A 22,108-nucleotide genomic window follows, 5' to 3' on the forward strand; every position below is an offset into this window, starting at 1 on the left:
GATACACCCGTGACAGTATCCCTAACAAGAGAGGAGTCAAAGACAAAGGATATCGAGATCCAAGTGGATAGCAAGAGAGAAAAGTAACCAAAAGAACAGAGTAATCGATTGGAGACAGGTCCTGGGTCAGGACGCCTAGCAGTAAAGCCCAGAGTTTATAACTCACAGATGTAAGGGGTCTAGACGGAACAGAGTACATAAGACGAAGAGAGTGCCCCTGGTGGGAGTTCCAGAGCGTCAGGAACAGAGAGTATAAGTACCTATGGCATATAAGTATATGGCAATATAGTTCCCTAGAGAGGAAAGAAGACAGAATCACAGGTTGAATAAATGACTCTTGTTAGCTGGACTGTAGTACTGAGCTGGGCTGTGGTGAAGTACAAAGGAATGATAAAGATAGAGAACAAGCTATTAAAAAGGTAGGAATTGAAACTATGTGGACATCAAGAAGTGTACCCACTATATACTGTATATATTCCCTTCCAAGTTATCGTTGAGTAAAAAGTTTATTTTTGATTGGTGGTCTCCCTTACTGAACTGTCAAACACCTTGTCCTGGCTAAACTAAGTCATTGGTTACATGCGGCCTGCAAGGGCGTTGCGCCCCACACCACAAATCTACATACCCATCCAGGACCCCCATCTTCACGTAACGTGCCCGGGTGTAACAACGAGTAGCCCGCCCACGTCTACCGCCCCATGCCACAATACACATGTAACATGATCAGTCAGGATCAAGCAAGAAGGATCTCAGGTAGTTAAGCATCCAGAGAAGAGGCTATATGAAAGAGTTCACTGAGCCAAGATATCTTCCAACAGCTCTTAGAAGTGAAGAATGGCTCACAGTGTTTTACACCTTATACATGGATAATCTCATGGTATTTTTTTTTAATAGGTAAAGTATAGCATGATCATACCTCACATAGCCTTTGTCAGAGATCGCAACCAGGAAGGTCATATCTCACCCCACCCTCTATTATCTTTGGCACAAACAAATGATCATTCAGATTAGTGGATAGAGGCAATCTGGATGAAAACGTCTGGTTAACGGGATCAAGAACCTGAGTTACACCCACACACCCTCCCCAGTGATGACCTCACGTGAGCCGGGGTGTGGGATGTCCTCAGCCCTTCATGATTTTATCAAATTCCCAACATCAACAATATCTTCACTAGTGTTGAGCCACCCCCGTAGTGTTCGAGTTCGGTTCGGTTCGTCGAACACCCGTGTTATTCGCCGAACTGTTCGTCGAACTGTTCGTCGAACACCTTCGAACACCGTTAAAGCCAATGGCAGGCAAACAAAAACACATAGAAACACATAGAAAACACCTTCAAAGGTGTCCAAAAGCTGACAAACTGCTCAGAAGACACAACTAACACATGGAAAAGTGACAAGTACATATAGTCATGCGAAAAGAAAAGAGGTGGAGGAGTAAAAGGAGGGGGAGACACAGATATAGGCATGTCATGCCCTTCTAAAATCCAAAAAGTGAGAAACCGACACGTTCAGTCCGCTCCTGCCCGTGCCACCTCCGTGTCGCCGGGTTTGTGCCAGAGCCGCGGTGAACCCTGACGGCCAGCCCCCCTCTCCCAATACTGGTGCCTGTCCGCTGGTGGGTCGAGCGAGCCCCCCTGTGGTGGAGGCAGCTCTAAGCTTTTTAATTTAAATTGTCTCTCTAATTTGAATAAATACACTTTAAATCCATTTACAAGGATCTATTGGAGGGCAAGTCTCATGCCAGCAGCCGCGTAATTCCAGCTCCAGTAGCGTCCACTAAAGCTGCTGCAGTTAAAAAGCTTTTATAAGGATCGAGCTCGGCTGTCCACCGCAAGGCATCCTACTGCCAGTCCGAGCCCCTATGCCTTGGGTGCCTCCTGATGCTCTTCACTGAGTATCCCGTGGTCCCGAAGCATTTCCTTTGAAAAAATGAAGTGTCCAAACTACAGGTGGTGTAGCTTGCTTAACAGCCGGGATAATCCGCTGACTAGCAGACCCTGCTACTAGGCACAAAGCATTTCCTGGGCTAGATGCAGTTAAAAATTTGTAATTAGATACTCTCGTTGGATGCTGAGAAAGCATTCCATAGAGTCTCCTGGCACGCCATATATGATTCTCTTAAAAAGCTTGGGGTAGGGGTCTAGGGGACCCTGTTATAGCCAAAATCTCGGCCCTGTATCGCAATACGTCACCTAGGCTGAAGATAAATGGAACTGTAGCACCCTGAGGGCTCGGTTGCTACAGAGGTATTGCACCTCACCCAGAGGTGTGATATCTCACTCTCAGGTAAGGATGTAGTGTGGATCAGGACCCGACACCTGCATGCATTACACCACATTGCCGTGGGGCAGGGCGACCAATATGCCCCTGAGATGGGCACGACAGTCCCTGTCCCTGGCTGGAGTGGGGGGAGGGAACACTGAGGAAGGGGAACCCTGTAGTGCAGGAGCAGGGAGGAAGCAGTTCCTGGGTGCATTGAGAAGGGAGTATAAAAGGTGGGCACCATCTTAGTTCAGTGCAGAGAAGTCTGAGCAGAAGTGGCAGGGAGCAGGGGCTCTGCATGAGCTCTGCTCCGGAGGCGGGCCTAGTAACAGAGGCCCAGGCCTGGAAGAGGGAGAAGGAAGGAAGAGGAGCGGAGAAGGCTCCAGGAACGAGGAACGAAGGGATCTCAGGGGTGCGGACGGGCGAGTCGCCACTGCACGCCCGAATCCACCTGCGTGGAGGGGTCAGGCCAAAGGAAAAGACCGGTCCCCGAAACTAGTGGAGGCAGGAAACGACCCTCAGCTAGAAACAGGAGGCTGTGACATTTTATGTGGCGCAGCCCCTCGCTACACCCGCTAGGAAGGCACCACATAGGGTCAGGGAAACTGGCGCCAAGTTTACCAAGAGGAGGCCCGAGGCAGCTGGACAGAAGGGTTGGTAAGAAAGGCCAGACAAAGGATACACAAAGGGGGTCCTGTGAAGCACTCCAAAGTTATCTGGGAGTTGTCTGAGCCCCTCACCTGGTGAGCACAGTACGACGTGGGCAGCCATTACCTGCAGACGTGGTCTGGATAATAAGAACTGTGAGTAAAGGCCCTGGACTGCATCACTGACTCCGTGTCATTACTGCTGCTGCCCTGCACCATCACCCCCATCCTCCGAATACACTGCCCTGAGGCTATACTCCTCCCGTGGGGAGTTATGCTACGCTCTGCTGCACCCACAACACCAGCCTCAGCGGTCTGCCCTGGAGCGGCGGTTCACTCTGACCGCAATCCACGGGTGGCGTAGTCGGACATTTAAACATCAAAACCACATAAATAGTTCCGCCACTGGTTTGACCGCCCTGAGCCACGGAACCGGGTTGCCGCCACGGAGACTACAACCACCAGCATCCACCAAAAAGGGTCCGGCTCCGGGTGTCCCAAGGCCCAGGGGGCGCGTCAGAACATTTTCATCACCTTTCACAATCACCAATGGGACAAGGCAGGGATGTTCTCTGTCCCCTCTCTTATACATCCTAGTGACGGAGCACCTGCTCTCATCAATTCGCCATAACCCCAATATTAGGTGGATTGAGGTGGGAGGCACCGAGTACAAGTGCTCTCTATTTGCTGATGATGTCCTAGTATATATCACTCAATCACATATATCCATCCATGCTGTTATGGCTGAAATAGATCACTTTGTTACATGGTCAAATTTTAAAATCAATGCAGCGAAGTCTGAGGCCCTCGATGTCTCCCTCCCCAAATCCATATAGGATTCCATCCAGTCCAACTTTCCCTTTGCCTGGCCCTCACAGGGTATCAAATACTTAGGAATTCCTATTCATAGAGACCTCTCCCATCTATGTTATCTTAATTTTGGGCCCTTTATTGAACAACTCCATACAGACCACGGTTGGCAAGTTAGAACTGTAAGATTCACTACGTGAACCACTGGTGTTTTGTGGAAAAGCACATGTACACTGTGTTCCAAAATATTATGCAAAAAGTGTTTAGGAGTGATAAGGGAAGAATTTGTTTGTTTGTCAGTTAAACTCATTGATGGTGATGTGTGTCAGGGCTCTTTATATCACTGTAAGCAATTGCAGACACCTGTGCTAATTAGTTTGGCAGGTGTGTCCAATGAAAGGCAAGACTACATAAGAAGGCTGTCTCACATTATTAAGCAGCCTATATTTTCTGCCAAAATGGGAAAGAAAAAGGATGTGTCGGCTGCTGAGAAGCAACAAATTGTGGAGTGTTTAGGTCAAGGCATGACTACAATAAACATTGTGCGATTATCAGGATGAAGTGTCTTGGCAATCAAGAAGTATGTAGCTGATTCACAGTACACACGTGTGCGTGCTGATAAGGGCAAATTGAGGACTCTTTCCTACAGGCAATTACGTCAGGTTAAAAGAGCAGCGGCAAAAAAGCCTTGTCATAGCAGCAGACAAGTTTTTGAAGCTGCTGGTGCCTCCAACGTCCCCCGAACAACAAGATGCAGGGTCCTTCAGAGGTTTGCAGCTGTGCATACGCCATCCTGTCGACCTCCTCTATCCACTTCACACAAGCAGAAACGGCTCCAGTGGGCCAAACATTACATGAAGACTGATTTCAAAACTGTTTTGTTCACGGATGAGTGCCGTGCAGCGCTCGATGGTCCAGATGGATGGAGTGGAGGATGGCTGGTTGATGGACACCCCACGCAAACACGGCTACAGCGCCAACAAGGAGGAGGTGGAGTAATGTTTTGGGCTGGAATCATGGGGAGAGAGATTGTCGGCCCCTTTAGGATCCCTGAAGGCGCTAAAGATGAACTCTATAATGTATGTGGATTTTCTCAAACAGCACTTCCTGCCATGGTTCAAGAAGAAGAACCGTGTATTTCACAGCAAGATCATTTTTCTGCATGATAATGCACCATCTCATGCTGCACATAAAACATCTGCATCTCTGGCTGATATGGGCATAAAAGGGGACAAACTTATGGTGTGACCCCCATGCTCCCCTGACCTCTACCCCATTCAGAACCTTTGGAGCATCATTAAAAGGAGTGTCTATGATGGCGGGAGGCAGTTCACATCTAAGCAACAGCTCTGGGAGGGTATTCTGTCCTCATGCAAAACAATTGAAGCAGAAACCATCCAAAACCTGACAAATTCAATGGACGAGAGAGTTCAGAAGCTTCTTTCGAACAAGGGGTCCTATGTGAAAATGTAACATCACCTAGAATAAAGTTTTGAGTTGAAAACTGTTTGATTTCAGTTTCTAACAACCTGCTAATGCTTATAATTTCAAAAATAACCATTTTTTTGGTCTTTATTAAAATGAAAAGGTTGATCGAAAAGTTTGGGGGATCTAAGAGTGTGGCAACCCACTAGTCATGATTACTTCGAATTCTGACAATATGAGGGTCATGCTGCAGGTAGTGCAGCAAGAAGGCACTTATGTGTCTTGCGCATCTCGGAGCCCCAAAATTATTTTCCGGGCTAGATGCAGCTAAAAATTATTATTAATTTTAAATCTGGTGAAGCTTGAGTATAGATGGCCTAATAGGATCAGTGCTGCACACTGCTACAAAGCCCAAATTATTTTCCAGTCAAGATACAGATAAACATGATTAGTAATTTTAAATCTGGTGGAGCTTATTATAGATGGCCTAATAGAATCAGTGCTGCACACTGCTACAAAGCCCAAATTATTTTCCAGCCAAGATACAGATAAACATGATTAGTAATTTGAAAGCTTAAAACGGTTGGTAGGGTGATTTTAACCAATCATCAAGCTTTTACTCTCCCCCGGATGACACAGGGGTAGAAAAGTCGTTTCGGATCCATGATTTGTTCATCTTTATGAACGTGAGTCTGTCTACATTATCAGTGGAGAGCCGCGTGCGCTTATCTGTCAGCACACCACCAGCAGCGCTGAACACACGTTCAGACAGAACGCTGGCTGCGGGGCATGACAAGATCTCCAAGGCGTAAGTGGCTAGCTCCGGCCATTTATCCAGATTGGAAGCCCAAAAAGAGCAAGGGTCCAGTGACACAGTCGTGGCTTCAATGTTTACTTGGAGATACTCCTGTACCATCGTCTCTAGGCGTTGACTATGTGTCAGACTTCTTGTCTCCTGTGGCCTTGCAAAGGATGGGCTAATAAAGTGGTGAAATGATTCCGCAAAATTGATGTTACCAGCAGATACTGTGGTTCTGTTACGGTTTGAGTGCTGAACACTTGACGGTCCCACGGTTGGCAAGTTGGAACTGTGAGATTCACTACGTGCACCACTGGTATTTTGTGGAAAAGCACATGTAAGATTCTGCAACAGTCTCTGCTGATACTCCTGCATGCGTGCATCCCTTTCTATGGCAGGAATAATTTCTGCAAATTTACTTTTGTATCGGGGATCTAACAGTGTGGCAACCCAGTAGTCAGGATTATTTCTAATTCTCACAATTCGAGGGTCATGTTGCAGGTAGTGCAGCAAGAAGGCACTCATGTGTGTTGCGCATCCAGGAGCACCAAGTCCCTGTTGTGTTGGTGGCGAGGTAACAATCATGCTTCCTTCCTCTGTCCTCTCCCCCCAACCTCGCACAACAGAAATGTGATCAAGGTCTCCCTCATCTGATGAGTCTTCCATCAGTTCGTCCTCCACTTCTTCCTGGGCTCCTGCACCTTCCTCACTAGTTTGGCTGCTACCATGCACCCTGGTAAAACCATCTCCCCCACCCTCACATACCTGCCGCCTTGGTGCTGCCGACCGTCTGGACCTTGCAGATGTTAGCCCTTCCGCATACAACTCCTCCTCCTCTACTTCCTCCACCTCCTCGTGTGCCACCACCTGACTCTGAATTCTGTTTAACATGTGCTCCAGCATGTAAATCACCGGAATAGTCATGCTGATAATGGCATCGTCAGCACTAAACATCTTCGTCGCCATTTCAAAACTGTGCAGAAGGGTGCATAGGTCCCTGATCTGAGACCACTCCTCCAGCGTGATTTGCCCCACCTCTGGATCTCGTTGGCCCAGGCTATACGTCAGAACGTATTGCACCAAGGCTTGTCGGTGCTGCCACAGTCGCTGCAACATGTGCAGAGTTGAATTCCACCGGGTAGGCACATCGCATTTTAGCCGGTGAAGTGGCAGGCCCAACGACTTCTGTAGAGATGTAAGTCGCTGAGCTGCGGGATGCAAACGGCGAAAGTGAGCACACAGCGACCGTGCCCTCTGCAGAAGGCCATCTAGTCTGGGATAGTGGGCTAAAAATTGCTGGACAACCAGGTTCAACACGTGAGCCATACAAGGCACGTGTGTGACATTGCCCCGGCGAAGGGCCGCACCCAGGTTTGCAGCATTGTCGCACACGGCCTTCCCTGGTTTCAGGTCCAGTGGAGACAACCATTCATGAAATTGGTTCTCCAGAGCTGACCACAACTCCTCAGCTGTGTGACTCACATTTCCCAGACATTTCAATGTAAAAACCGCCTGATGACGTTGAGCCCTACTGCCAGCATAGTAAGGAGGTGTGCAGGATCCCTTCTGCGCAGTTAGAAAGCTTGTGGCATGACCAGACATTCTTTGGGTGCAGGTGGAAGACCGAGAGGAGGTTGAGGAGGCAGAAGCAGTGGAGGAACTTTGACATAAAGAGGATTGACGCACAACTCGTGGGGATGGCAAGACTTGGACAGCAGCCCCTTGTCCTGCTGTCACCATAGTTACCCAGTGCCCAGTCAGCGACATGTAACGCCCCTGTCCATGCCTACTCGTCCAAGTGTCTGTGGTGAAATGCACCCTGTCACACACAGAGTTTCTCAAAGAAGCGGTGATGTTGTGTGCGACATGCTGGTGGAGCGCAGGCACACCTTTCTTTGAGAAGTAGTGCCGACTGGGCATCTGGTACTGGGGCACTGCGACGGACATAAGGTCTCGAAAATCCTCTGTGTCCACCAGGCGGAAAGGCAGCATTTCTGTAGCCAAGAACTTGCAGATGGTGAAATTCAACCTCTTAGCTTTCTCATGGCTAGGAGGAAATGGTCTTTTACTTGTCCACATCTGAGGGACCGAGGGCTGGCTATTGTGCTTAGACGGGGTTGATAAGGGTGTCCCCGGCAAACTGCCGGTCTGTGAGGAAGATGCAGGCGGACATGTTAGGTTGCCTTGATCCAAAGGTGGTGCTATCGATGTCGGACAGCTCTCAACACCAGCTGGTGTTACCACCTCCAAAGAAAATGATGACCTGCCAATCACGCTGGCTGTTGCGGGTAAAGAGGTGGCAGGTCTGCGCCCCAAAACAGGTGTGACTGCTGTCCCCCCAGTCACAGAGGATGAAGAGGCCGCGGATGCACAAGATATGGCAGACGGTGGCTGGCCCGGCCGGCTAGGCCGCATTGTAGCACACTGAGCTTCCCACTGCAACTTATGCTTCATGTCCATGTGCCGGTTCATGCATGAAGTACTCAAACTATGTATTTTTTGGCCTCTACTTAGCTTTTGCTGACAAATGTTACAGATAACACGAGTTGGGTCATCTTTATCGATCTGAAAAAATGCCCAGGCTATGCAAGGCTTAGCACCCATGCGACCTGAAGAGCCACCACGACTTGTGGTGAGAGGCAGAGTTGTGTTTGAGGATGCAGTTGTTGACGTGCTTCCAGTACTACGTCTCTGTCCAGGAAGGCGCAACCTGACCTCGTCGTCACTAGCATCTTCCTCCACCTCCTCTGCTGACCTCATCTCTTGGCTGACTGTGGGTTGACAGTAAGTGGGATCTCCAACCTCATCATCATCACCCTGTGCGTTATCACACCCGTCGTCCTCAGAGCCAACCTGTTCCTGCCCTGACAAAAAACTAAAGTTGTCGCTCCAATCAGGTATTTGAGTCTTATCATCGTCTTCCTCATTGTCTCCACCAACAGGAGTTACAGTTTGGGAATGAGGGTCTACATTATGGTCAGAACCTTCTGCGTCTGGTCCTGGATCCGACTCATAAAGATTCTGGGCATCAGTGCAGATCATTTCCTCGTCTGGATTCACAGAAGCGCTGGAGTCGACCTCTGATTCCCAGGCTATAGTATGAGTAAACAGCTCTGCAGACTCAACCATCTGTTCTACCTCATACTCAGACGGGCAGCTGGAGATTTGGGAGCTGTGAGGAAGCAAGTGCGATTGGGGTGACACCTTTGAGGACTGGAGTATTTGTGATGTTGAAGTTGATGTGGAGGAGAGCCCACTTAAAGGAGCACTTGATATCCGTTGAAGCACCTGCTGTTTTTGTGCCTCATCTGGAATTTGTAGCGATTGGCGTGGCCGTAAGAAAGGGATCTTATCACATTGTCCGCTAAAAGAAGTAGACATTTTAGTTTGGCTGGAAGATGGTCTTTCTTCTGCAGATGTTACTGTTGCTTTAACACCTACCCCACGGACACAACCTTTTTTCCCCTTCCCAACACGCCTATTCCCCTTTCCACCAGCAGCAGGCCTTTTTCCACTCATTTTGGTGGTTAACTAATTAACAACTCTGGAGTTGTTTGCACAAAAAAACAATGGATGGGAACCGAGCAGAGCTGAGTGGCCAAACTGTGGTATTAGGCCAAAACTATTGGCTGGGTTAGATGCAGAAAAAAATTATATTCAATTTGCAACCTGATGGAGGTCAGTATAGATGGACTAATAGAGAAAGTCGCACACACTGCTAGAAGGCCAAATATTTTTTCAGAGCTAGATGCAGATAAAAATTATTTTTAATTTGCAACCTGATGGAGGTCAGTATAGATGGACTAATAGAGAAAGTCCCACACACTGCTAGAAGGCCAAATATTTTTTCAGAGGTAGATGCAGAAAAAAATATATTCAGTTTGCAACCTGATGGAGGTCAGTATAGATGGACTAATACAACAAGTCCCACACACAGCTAGAAGCCCAATATTTTTTCAGAGGTAGATGCAGAAAAAAATATATTCAGTTTGCAACCTGATGGAGGTCTGTATAGATGGATTAATAGAACAAGTCCCACACACAGCTAGAAGCCCAATATTTTTTCAGAGGTAGATGCAGAAAAAAATATATTCAGTTTGCAACCTGATGGAGGTCAGTATAGATGGACTAATACAACAAGTCCCACACACAGCTAGAAGCCCAATATTTTTTCAGAGCTAGATGCAGAAAAAAATTATATTCAATTTGCAACCTGATGGAGGTCAGTATAGATGGACTAATACAACAAGTCCCACACACAGCTAGAAGCCCAATATTTTTTCAGAGGTAGATGCAGAAAAAAATATATTCAGTTTGCAACCTGATGGAGGTCTGTATAGATGTGTGAGGGTCGTGATGACATTCCACTCGTCCTCCAGTCACTCCAAATTCAAACTATGAGCATGGGTCAACCATTCAAAGAATGAGTCAGACAACAAGCTGGTTCAAGCTCAGAGCATGCTCAGAAGGCTACTACAGACAACGTCCTCAGCAATGTTCTGAATTTATTTTTTACATGCACAAATCTAAATACACTACATAATGGGAGGGGAAAGAGGTTGTCCGGAGCGGGGTAAGCCATGAAAGTCCAGTGTCTGGCCACTCCTGATTGGTCCACATCTCCTTATCTCAGTCTCTGGGCAGATATTGCAGCCGTCAGCTTATAATCTTGTTTCGTTTCTCTGAAATAAGTCTTGGCAACACTGGAACTGTCTTAGTTTAAGTTTCGATTTGAGTATTACATAGCAAGGAAAGCTTATTGTTATATGACACAAAATGGTGGTTAGTACATTAGCAAAAAAGCGTATAAAAATTACAAAAAATATAAAAGTTACAAATATATATATTCTCTTTTACCCCGACAGATGGATTAATAGAACAAGTCCCACACACAGCTAGAAGCCCAATATTTTTTCAGAGGTAGATGAAGAAAAAAATATAAGCAGTTTGCAACCTGATGGAGGTCAGTATAGATGGACTAATACAACAAGTCCCACACACAGCTAGAAGCCCAATATTTTTTCAGAGCTAGATGCAGAAAAAAATTATATTCAATTTGCAACCTGATGGAGGTCAGTATATATGGACTAATAGAATGATGCTATGCCCAAAAGATTTTACTTCACTAGGTGCAGTAAAAAAATTGGTATTCTATACACAGGTGGTATATCTTGCAACACAGATAGGCTACTCCACTGACTAACACACTCTGCAATAGGCCAAAAAGGATTAGCTTTGCTAGATTCAGCCAAATGCTGTGAAAAAAACTTGCACAGCACTGGCACAGACCTGCCTGGCAAAAACTGATAGGAACTCATGTAACCTAGTCCTGAAAAGGACTCCAATTACAATTAGTCTTTACTCCCACAATCTATCTATTTAAGAGCACAGACCTGCCTGATAAAAGTCGTAGGAAATGCTGTAACCTAGTCCTTAAAAGGACTGCAATCACAACTATTCCCTACTCCCAAGCTATCTGTAGATTTGTGCGAAAATTGGCTTGAAATTAACAAGGTATAGCGCACACAGCAACAGCGGTGCCGTCTAACACGCAGCTGCAGCAGTGAGAAAATGGTGGCGACGGGGAAAATGGCTTGGTCTTATAGGGCAAGGACATGTGACATACACTGCCAATGACACATGCCCTTGCTTGTGTGAAAAAAAGCACTTCGCTCCATGTGTGCGCTGCTGATAGGCTGACAGATTGCACCTCCCCACTGTAAATGCGGGAAAGAGAAAAAAAAAATGGAGATCTTCATTGTTCCTGCAGAGATCCATCCCCTGCCCCTCCCCCCACCCCGCTGTACACTCAAACTGCGTATTAACATTAATTTTCATCATTACTGAGAAAAAATCCAGTTATGATTTTGGTGCACGAACAGTTATCGAACATAACCTCGAATAGCCGAATTTTTCTCAAATTGTTCGTGCTCGCCGAACGGCTCGAACACCGCCCAAAACAGCTCGAATTTGAGATTGGCGAACAGTTCGAGTAGAACAACGCTCATCTCTAATCTTCACTCCGGACGATCAAAGAAGTTCGAGATTTCAGCCATATATTTTATTGATATTTTACCTTTCCCTAGATATCAAACTTGACATGGCTTGTGTCAGTTATCTGAACACTATTGATTTGTGGCTTATAGGCAGGTGTTACACTTATGATAAAACATGCATATTCTTCCCCGATTAGCCCTCAAGCTGAAAATGTATGTCCCATTGATATCGGATCGATACAAGCTTCAATATTCATAACTCTCCATTGGTGCCTCAGCGTCCACCAAAGATGTTTTCATGAAAGGAATGTGCATCCTGGATGAATAATAGCTATCTCTAACAGGTGTTAGATATTCGCTTCATTCCTTCCAAAACTTAAGAGGCCTTTCCTGTCTATTCTATATATCTCAGTCTTTCACACAAAAGATATCCTTGGTACTGCAGGGGTTCCTTTCTTTTCAAAAGGAACAGCCTGAATTTTAATTTTGTTGCCCATTGTAACAGTCTGACTCTAAGAGACTCAAATTATCAGCTATTTTTGCCACTGGAAATCTGTGTGAGAGGGGAGGAGGGAGGGGGATGAATGCCCCTTCACTGCAGTGGCTTTAGGAATTTTAATATTTTCTAGGACAGCCTTAATTGGATTTTGTTTAGAAGAATGTGGTTTTCCATATTCGTGCAGAGGATGGGAGAATCTATTGCTTCAATAAAGCCAAATTGTCAATTTCCTCAGGAAGTTTATATTGTATTACTAATGTCCATGGGACTGTCTCATGTCCAATAAATACCATAGTAGGCATTCTAATAACAAAAGACTTGAAAATGTTTCTAGTTCTTCCTCCTTTCAAGGACAGGTTGCTGCTTTATCCACCTTCTTTGGAATGTAGTTCACCCAGGTTATTCTTATTAGAATATGCATCAGACCCAGGCTAACCTGTCCCTTTGTGGGAATTCCCACTGTGTTGTGATTTCTTTTAATGGCTACTAGTTTGAGCCATTTACAGAAACCACCTTGGTTAAATCTCTGTAAAGAGAACAAATCATGGTCTTCCTCCTTATAGGCCACGTACATACGTTGAGTATTTGGTGAGTACTTTTACATCAGTATTTGTAAGCCAAAATCAGGAATGGAACAATCAAAGCAAAAGTATAAAAGAAACACGTCACCACTTCTGCATTTTTCACCCACTCCTGATTGTTGCTTACAAATACGTATGCAAAAAAGTCACCAAATACTCAACGTGTGCATGTGGCTTTAATGTTCTTACTCAGTCTGTTAATGAAAGTTTAAAATACACAAAGGGGGTGAAGTTTGAAGCAGTTTAGTGCTTGGGTGTCAGTTAAACTTTTAATCTTTTGTTTATCAGCTTCCAGTGTGGAGCATGTCCCTATTTGTTGTGCTGCTGAGAGGGGTTAGGGAAAACAGAATTATATTCTAACTCATAATGTATGCGCATTATAAGTGATTCTTTTTTTGTTCAAAGGAAAGTCGAAAAAAATAAGAAGAAAATGTTAAAATGCAGCATTCCTAGATCACGCTAGAGACGTTGTGATAAAATGCCACTGACCCAAAAATACTACAAGCCAAAACAATTTGTGTGTAGACATTCTCTGATTTTACTATATATTTTGAAATAACATTTGGTGTAAAGGAAGGCAGAAACAAATGCAGCTAAAATGTGTGTGTGAGAAAAATATTTCTTTACTTTAAATCAAACTTAGCTTCCTGCTTTAAATGTTAACTAAATCTTAAGCAGTGATGTCTGGATAGTTGAGGTTTTATTAAAAGAAATTACATTTACTGATTTATTTGCAACACTGTGTTTATGTGTTTGTTTGCAATTATTTTATTGGTGTGATTCTGTATATTTACACTGTATTTGTGTGTAACTTGGAATGATGATGTTAAAATGTTTGACAGAAAAACTAATTCCTGAGTTTCTACTCCACCTTGAGCTGTAGGACACACCCAGGTATGCTATTTGTGTTAGTATTAAACATAAAGAAGACATGGCTGACAACTTGAACGATGAAGCGTGACAAAAAGCAGTAAGTAACTACAAACTAAAAGCACCAACTGATTGCCTGGAGGGTAAGTTTTGGATCTTTGGTGGTCTTTCATCTTTACTATACAGTATATTAAGGCATGGTACATGTAAGCAGTTTTATGTATCCGAGTAAGACACAGGGTTTCACTATAAAGGAACAAATGCTATGAACAGGATAGTTTTCTTGTGATGTTATTACGCTTGTATATGCTTGCTTTATGTACAAAATCGTTGTTTTGGGGGGGTTTTATGGATCCTACAGAGCAAAACATTACATATATTATATATTTTAAAATAATTGTAATCGTTGTTAAAGTATGAAAAGTATTGTAGAGTGCTATGACATTTTTATTTTATTTTATGTTGTACGCAAAACTGTTAGATTAAAATTATCAAAACCCTTAACAAATATTTACTTAAAAGTCTATTTGCTTAACCTTAATAATATGAAAATATATTTTTCGTTGCATAATCTGTTTCTAATGATAAACATGTTTGCTACATAATAGAGTTAACATACTGTAGTCGACTATCACCGTCAGTCCTATAGACAAAGTATAAAACAGTAGTGCTTATGTATGACCACCGCTTCATACAAACTGGGGTCATGGGACCCCTGTTCTGATGACTGGTGGAGATTCCAGTAGTGGTAGACTCCCATTGATTATACATTTATATCATGCATAATATGATCGGAAGCATGGTGGCTCAGTGCACTGTTGCCTTACAACTCTGGGATCTTGGATTCAAATATCCCCATTTTAATGCAGGGTTCATAGTAGGAAGTTCACATTGTAAACCCCACTGGTGACAGTGATTGATTACAATTTCTATAAAGCACTGTGGATTATGTTAGTGCTGTATAAGCAACATAACTAAAAAATGTTATTTGCAGGTCAACTGCTTTAATAATATAGTACAGAACTAAGTCAAATTTCTGTCACGTTAGTCATATTTTGGTCACATTTTTTTAAAGCTCACAGTGACTTTATTTACCACCAACTATATGCCATCACACAATAAAATCTTTTGTAAAGGAAGACAGAAAACGTATTTGTTAACATATTCTTCTCTTGGCTCTCAATGCAAGTGCACTCTTAGGGCTCTTTCACATGTCAGTGTGTCCGGTATGTGAATGGGTCTACGCACATGTCAGTGGGTTTCCATAGACCGTGTGTCCATGTGATCCACACATAGACATGTCCGTTTTTTGGCCAGCAGCACGGATCACACAGACCCTTTCAAGTCAATGGGTCCGTGTAAACACATACCACACTACCATCCATGTGACACGCACCGGCGCTTGGGAATCAGTATACAGTTAGCGCTGTTCCCAAGCGCCGGGTGCTGAGCGCTGCCCTCATCATTGTCTCCTTCTGGCACTGCGATCAGCACCAGCAGGGGATAATGATGAGAGTAGGAGTCTGCTCGCCCTGTCTCCGCCTGTGAAATTAAGAATAAAATTAATGAATCCATATACTTACCTGTCCTAAGTTTCTCCCGCTGTAATCCATGCGACTGCTCAGCAGAGGAGCCCAGGAGAATTACTCCTGCAATGAGCGGGCCCCAGAGCTGCGCTCAGGCCTGTCACTCACTGAGTGTAGCGGAGGTCCGGGGCCTGCTCCCCGGCTCATTGGCGTGAGCGGTCTCATGGATTACAGCGGGGGACACTTAGGACAGATGATTATATGGATTTTCTTATTTTATTCTTATTTTTACAGGTGGACACACAGGGAGCAGACTACTACTCTCATCATTATCCCCTGCTTTTGCTAATCACAGCACCGGCAGGGGACTATTATGAGAGCAACGTTCAGCACCCAGAGCTTGGGAACAGTGCTAACTGTACACTGATTCACAGGGGCCGGTACGTGTGCTCCTAATGTGGCACATGGGTGGCACACGGTTGCCACACGTGTGCCACACAGGTGCACACGGATACGGATATCTCTGGTATGGGTTTTTTCGGTACAGTAAAAATCAGGATGTGTGAAACCGATCTTAGACATTTTTAGGCATTGCACCTTTAAATAAAATTTGCAAATTAGCTATTTTCTAGAAAGAAGAAAGCTCTCTCTTTTGTGCCACCTATTGGTAGCTACCTATTAACAACTTTCTGACATGTAACATACATGTACACACGTGGTCAAAATTGTTGGTACCCCTCGTTTATTGAAAGAAAAACTCACAATGGTCACAGAAATAACTTGAATCTGACAAAAGTAATAATAAATTAAAAATCTATGAAAATTAACAAATGAAAGTCAGGCATTGCTTTTCAACCATGCTTCCACCGAATTTTTAAAAAAATTAAACTCATGAAATAGGCCTGGACAGAAATGATGGTACTCTTAACTTAATATTTTTTTGAACAACCTTTTGAGGCAATCACTTCATTCAAACGATTCCTGTAACTGTTAATGAGACTTCTGCACCTCTCGACAGGTATTTTGGCTCACTCCTCATAAGCAAATTGCTCCAGTTGTCTCGTGTTTTAAGGTTGCCTTTTCCAGACGGCATGTTTCAGCTCTTTCCAAAGATGCTCAATAGGATTTAGGTCAGGGCTCATAAAAGGCTACTTCAGAATAGTGCAATGTTTTCCTGTTAGCCATTCTTGGGTGTTTTTAGCTGTGCGTTTTGGGTCATTATCCTGTTGCAAGACCCATGACCTGCGACTGAGACCAAGCTTTCTGACACTGGGCAGCACATTTCTCTCTAGAATCTCTTGATAGTCTTGAGATTTCATTGTACACTGCACAGATTCAAGGCACCCTGTGCCAGATGCAGCAAAGCAGCCCCAGAACATAACAGAGCCTCCACCGTGTTTCACAGTAGGGACAGTGTTCTTTTGTTGATATGCTTCATTTTTGCCGTCTGTGAACATAGAGCTCATGTGCCTTGCCAAAAACTTCCATTTTTGTCTCATCAATCCATAGGACATTCTCCTAGAAGCTTTGTGGCTTATCAACATGTAGTTTGGCAAATTCCAGTCTGGCTTTTTTATGATTTTTTTCAACAATGGTGTTCTCCTTGGTCGTCTCCCATGAAGTCCACTTTGGATCAAACAACGACGGATGGTGAAATCTGACACTGATGTTCCTTGAGCTTGAAGTTCACCTTTAATCTCTTTAGAAGTTTTCCTGAGCTCTTTTGTTACCATTCATATTATCCGTCTCTGACTTGTTATAAATCTTCCTCCTGTGGCCACGTCCAGGGAGGTTGACTACAGTCCCATGGATCTTAAATTTCTGAATAATATGTGCAACTGTAGTCACAGGAACGTCAAGTTGCTTGGACATGGTCTTATAACCTTTAGCTTTATCATGCTTGTCTATAATTTTATTTCTAATCTCCTGAGACAACTCTTTCCTTTGCTTCCTCTGGTCCATGTTGAGTGTGGTACACACCATGTCACCAAACAGCACAGTGAGTATCTGCAGCCCTATACACAGGTCCACTGACTGATTACAAGATTGTAGACACCTGTGATGCTAATTAGTGGACACAACTTGATTTAACATGTCCCTTTTGTCACAATATTTTCAGGGGTACCATCATTTCTGTCCAGGCCTATTTCATAAGTTTAATTTTTTTTTTAAATTCTGTGAAAGCAGGGTTAAAAAGCAATGTCTGATTTTCATTTGTTCATTTTCATAGATTTTACATTTATTATTACTTTTGTCAGATTCAAGTTATTTCTGTGACCATTGTGGGTTTTTCTTTCATTAAACTAGGGGTACCAACAATTTTGACCACATGTATATATCATATGAAAAGTGCAGGTGTATGGAGTGGATGCAGGAGTTGAACACGCTCCCTACACGGCAGGTGCCAGCTATGCAATACAGCCAGGACCTGCTTCTAACAGCAGTGAACAGAGCTAGATCCGTTTCACCTTCAAGAAAAACTTACAAACCAATACTCTTACTTCTACAATTAACAGTGATGATCATTCTTTTACTAATAAAAGTAAACTCCACTGTCACTATCATCTGTTCGGTCACCCAGTGCCCTCCAAGGCACGATTGTGGAGTGACGAAGGTGTTGTCATGGCAGTCAGGTTAAGGGGCAGACAGACGGACATATTTCTCGTGCGAGGATCGCATTGCAATCCTCTGACAGACCATTGACTCTCCTGACATGAGCGTGCCAGCTGTATAGAAATACATCACGGTGTCAAGCACAAGTCAGGAGAGGTGCTGGGCCAGTCCATGCACTGTGATGCAATCCTCGCACGAGAAATATGTCTGCCTGACTGCCCCCTTAGTCTCCATGTCTGCCATGTTGGTGATCCTATGAAACCTTCCTGCTGGCCGTGCAGTTGCAGTGTATTGTACAAGCAATGAAGCAATCACTGGTTCAAGTCTCCTTGAGGTGCTTAAAAAAAATATTTGTTTAAAAGAGAGAAAATATCCAAATCACCCCTCCTTTGCCATTCTGAAAGTAAAAAATAAGCATGTTTGATGTTGCATTTTCTGTAAAACTCACTGTGCGTATAGATGCACTGACACTTTCCTCCTGCCATTCTTGAGCAAGGTCTGCAGTGTATTGAACTGATCCCATAGCTAAATCCTCTTTAGGAGACTGTATTGACACTCACTGGACCTCCTTGGATGGGCTGAAGCCTTCTTCACAGCAGTTGAAAATTTATCTTTGAAGTTCTTGATGATCCAATTAATGGTTGATTTAGGGGCAATATTACAAGCAGCAATGTCTTTTTTGATGCAAAATAATGGTGACTGCACACGTTTCCTTGGATTTAACCATGCTTAAAAGAAAAACACAATGACTTCAAGAACGAGCCCCCATTTTAAAGGGGTACTACTGGGAGAATTTTGTACCGTCCCTGCCCTCGAACTATAAAGATGAGATGCACTTCTATTATCTTTATAACTTTTGTAATTCCGTGTGATAGGATCTGCTCCGTCACTGCTCAACTCTCCCATCTGGGACAATACATCACACAACAATATGCAACTTTCCCCTGTGAGTAATAGCCAGCCTGAGAAGAGGGGGCTTGGCCATGACCCTGTTCTCTACAGAGAAACAGCTATTATCAGGAAATGACTGTCTGATGGTAACAGCATGGAGCTGCACACTGCTGTAACGTCCCGGACGGGAGGGGTGGGCAGTGCAGTAAAAAAGTTTATAAGGGCAGGGACAGTACAAAATTTCCCCGGAATACCCCTTTTACCCCTTCATCACATTTGACATACCTATATGTCATGGTTGAGAAGTGGTTCCCCACTAATGACGTATAGTTACATCATGGCAATCGTCCGGGGCACAGAAGCTGTGCCCCTACGATCACCCCCGGGAGCTCGGCTTAGGAGATAGCCGAGGTTCAGCTGTCACAGCCAGGGGTTGAGCCCGCACCGCCTCTAGCTGTTTAACACCCTAAATGCCACGATCAATATCTATCGCAGCAATTCAGATGCTAGGAGAGAGACGGGTGACTCCCTATCCCACCCGATCGGCATCCCCGCAATGTATTTGCAGGCTTTTGAGGGTACTCATGGCAATCCAAGGTCAAATGACAACTTCCGGGTCTACCAGCTATAGTGGCCTGTTAAACCATGCCATGAGCATGGTCTAAAAGGAGTTCTGGCAGTGTCATACTGACATCTAAAATGTATTGCAATTCTTGTGCATTGTAATACATTATACCGGTGAACAGAGTAATAAAAGTTAGAGGTACCAGTCCCATAGAGGGACTAAGTTAAGAAGTAAAAAAAAATTGTAAATATATTTGTTTAAATAATCACAAAATAAATTAAAAAATGACAAAATATACCCAAAAATACATATATTTATATAAAAGCAAAAATAAACAAAAAAAATCACACATAAAACTGTTTTTTCATTATACCACCAAAAAAGTGGAATAAAATGCAATCAAAAAGTCAACTGTGAAAAAAAAATGGTATCGCTGAAAATGATATCTTGTCCCGCAAAAAACAAGCTGTCATATAGCAAAAACAATTTTTTTCTATAAAATAATTTTTATTGTGTAAAAGCAGCAAAACATTAAAAAAATATGAATTTAGTATCGCTGTAGTCATACTGATCAGAAGAATAAAGCTGCCTTATCACTTTTAACACAGAGAAAAACAAACAACAAAAAAATGTCCTTAATTCTTAGTTTTTGTGCATTCTGCCTCCCAAAAATCAGAATAGAAAATGGTGAAAAAATGTTATGTGCCTAAAAATAGTACCAACAAAAATGCCAATTTGTCCTGCAAAAAAAGCCCTCACATAATACTGTTGGCAGAAATATAGAAAAATTATAACTCTCAAAATATGGTCATGCAAACTTTTTTTTTTTTGCCAAACATAAAAAATTTATATAAATCTGGAATCGCTCTAATCCTACTGACTCAAAGAATAAAGTCATCTAAGCATGATGAAAGGCATAAAAATTAAATACAACCAATTCTTGACCTGCTGATTTGTTCACTTTTCCCCACAGAGACTGGAATAAGGCTCGGATCACATTAATCCTGGTTTTTCTGTCATCTGTGGTGTGATCCATGTGGCCATGTGGCCTCTGATCCAGTGGTATCTGTCTGTTTAAATGTTAATAAAAGCGTGGCCGGCCACAGTTTTAAGCACCTCTGAAAAAAAAGGACATCATGAATAGAGGCCAGACAGAGTCCAAAGTAACTCTGTTGCCTCTTTATAGTGAATGGATCCCTCTGAGGCTTCATCAGAATCATGTGATTCAGAGATTTAGATGGAAATCCTGATGTACGTGTTCAGCCTAGAGTGCCGGATAAATGTGACCCATAATGTTATGTAAAATGTTCCCAATGAAAGCTTCAACTCAATCCATGAAAAAATCAAGTCCCCACTTAGGTCTGTCATTTGTCAATGAAAATATATGTGACATCCACGGTACTGGTAGTACAAAGGCTCTGGAAAAGCGCTATGGCTCCTCACCCCCCCCCAAAAAAAAAAAAGAAATCCAGCAAATTCTACACTCTCAAATTAAAATGCCCTCCTCCCATCTGAGAAATTTAACATGTAAATTATACCAAGAAGGTTTGTAGTGAAGTAAACATATATCCCCTCTAAAAACAATACTTAAATTGTATACTATTTAAAACACACCTATGCCCGTGTATATTAAGAAACAGAATATTTCTATAATTGTCAGAGATTTAATAATGGCACATCTCCCTAAGGAGGATAATTGCTCAAAGATTAGCAAGGACTTATACAGCCCTAATATGCCTCTAATCTGATCCTGCCTGACGCAGAGGTTGGCACCCTAATAACGCTTTTAGCGCCCCTGCTCATCGGCGGCTGTCCCTACCTGTCCCTGTTATACCCTCCGGGATGAACTAAACATGATTTATAAAGGTGACTGCCTAGTTTAATACAACCCCTGGCAAAAATTATGGAATCACCGGGCTCGGAGGATGTTCATTCAGTTGTTTAATGTTGTTGAAAAAAAGCAGATCACAGACATGGCACAAAACTAAAGTCATTTCAAATGGCAACTTTAGGGCTTTAAGAAACACTAAAATAAATCAAGATTAAAAATGTGGTACTCAGTAGGGGTAATTTTTTTCAGACCAAGCAGAGGGAAAAAATTATGGAATCACTCAATTCTGAGGAAAAAATGATGGAATCACCCTGAATCAGAAGCAGAGGTGACTCTTGGTCTTCCTTTCCTGGGGCGGTCCTCAAGTGAGCCAGTTTCTTTGTAGCGCTTGATGGTTTTTGCAACTGCACTTGGGGCCACTTTCAAAGTTTGCCCAATTTTTCGGACTGACTGACCTTCATTTCTTAAAGTAATGCTGGCCACTCGTTTTTCTTTACTTAGCTGCTTTTTTCTTGCCATAATACAAATTCTAACAGTCTATTTAGTAGGACTATCAGCTGTGTAGCAAAAGGTGGCTACTTTAAAGAACCTAGAATATAAGACATATTTTCAGTTGTTTCACACTTTTTGTTAAGTATATAATTCCACATGTGTTAATTCATAGTTTTGATGCCTTCAGTGTGAATGTACAATTGTCAATGTCATGAAAATACAGAAAAATCTTTAAATGAGAAGGTGTGTCCAAACTTTTGGTCTGTACTGTATATACAGAACCAACCCAAGGTGGCCAGGG

At 43.4% G+C, this 22,108-nt stretch overlaps 1 protein-coding gene across 2 annotated transcripts in view; it reads left to right on the forward strand.

The window, feature by feature from the left end:
* The first annotated feature begins 13,874 nt into the window (after positions 1 to 13,874).
* LOC141217023 (gap junction beta-5 protein-like) overlaps positions 13,875 to 22,108 on the forward strand; it is a 55,675-nt gene continuing 47,441 nt past the window's right edge. The window contains exon 1 of one of the 2 annotated variants that reach the window (XM_073665738.1): positions 13,875 to 13,989. The gene's annotated coding sequence lies outside the window, so the exon portion shown is untranslated. Of the gene's footprint in view, positions 14,033 to 22,108 lie in introns of both variants that reach the window. The other variant, XM_073665737.1, reaches the window with a different exon arrangement.

This window comes from Phyllobates terribilis, unplaced genomic scaffold (genome assembly GCF_046119375.1).
Source record: "Phyllobates terribilis strain yellow unplaced genomic scaffold, ASM4611937v1 Scaffold_2__4_contigs__length_985480577, whole genome shotgun sequence".
In the NCBI taxonomy this organism is placed as follows: domain Eukaryota; kingdom Metazoa; phylum Chordata; class Amphibia; order Anura; family Dendrobatidae; genus Phyllobates; species Phyllobates terribilis.